Consider the following 1,467-nt stretch of genomic DNA (forward strand, 5'->3'; position numbering starts at 1 on the left):
GTGGCCGCCCTCACCAAGACACTGGACTTTCCGTAGGAGGGGAAGTGTTCTGCAGCGTGCAGAGCAATTGGGTCGCGTGTTAGTTTGACCCATTGCAAACACACACAGTCTGTGTGTGTGGCGTGTCAAAGGTTCCGATACCTTAGTGGAGGTACTGAGTACTTTAGTGAATGGTGGTCAGTAGGCGCCTCGCGGCGTGTTTAACCTCACTAATGTCAGTGTGTTGTATTTGCTACCTTGACGAAGGTCCAGTGGCCGAAAGCCGAGAAGAAGCGGGAGACAAAACACATTTGCATCGTCCACGCCATTGTCTTGGATGATGGTTGACTTCATGTTGGCAACACGACAACTTCGTCGAGGTGTCGATTACATGTAGGTCCATCCCCCAGTACCTTGTCAACATACAGTCTTTGAGTTGGCCGTGCTGTAGTGCATGCGAGGTACTACTCATGTTGCATTTTCATGACGTACACTTCAACTCTACTTGGTCAAACACACATTGGTTAGTATTACTAGTAGTATATACTAGATACTGTAACGTTTCGTATTTGTTTCGTGAACCACCAAGCACTGTAACAGTAGATAGCCTCTGACAGATACAACCTACTACAGTGATCCCCCGATTTTTGCAGCCTGGTATAAACTAATATCCCATGTAAAGCTATGCAATATTAAGTTCAAGAGGTATTAATACACTTTGAAATTCAAACGATTGTAGCCAATCCGGCGCAACAACCGCAGATCAACGACATTTGATCTCAGTGCAATCACACAATGCCAGCACCTGCCAAGCGACTGACGCTCATTCAAAAAGACAGAGTCCGAACATATTACAGCTGCTCTTTCGACCGCACGTTCTCGATTACATGCACGTGGATCACACAGGAGGTCGGCGTCATCGTGCATCCCACACTGTTGGTCGCATTGTTCGGGACGATCGCACCAGCTCAGCAGCATACATCGATGCAGACGTCACTGCGTCACGCTGCAACATCAAGGGACCAAAGCTAACTGAGCTTGACACTGAGTTGGCGGCTTGGGTACAAAATTCTCCCAGTAAGTTGCGTATTGGCGATCCTATGTCATTCGATGTACTTTTGAGTTAATAATGAAAGTGCAATCTGTTTACTCCTCAAGTACTTGTTTATATCAATATATACCGGGTATAACAGAACGTGGAGGTTAATTCTCCTCTGAAAACTAACAGGCTCTAACATAGCGTGGCCAAATAACCTATAATTGCCTTATTCAGCCGAGGAACGGGTAGGAAAACCTCCTAATATGCATAACCCTTGGCGCTGATACCTCTATCTTATTATATTCCGACCAGGCTGCAAAAATCGGGGGATCACTGTATACCTCGACTACTTATAAGATCAAATACGATGACTCAGCCACTAAGGCTACGCGACAGGTCGCCCGCTACAAAGATCGACTTGTCATCCACGGACACACTCAGGTCCAAGC

Source organism: Aphanomyces astaci, assembly GCF_000520075.1.
Source record: "Aphanomyces astaci strain APO3 unplaced genomic scaffold supercont1.53, whole genome shotgun sequence".
NCBI classification, from domain to species: Eukaryota; Oomycota; class Saprolegniomycetes; order Saprolegniales; family Verrucalvaceae; genus Aphanomyces; species Aphanomyces astaci.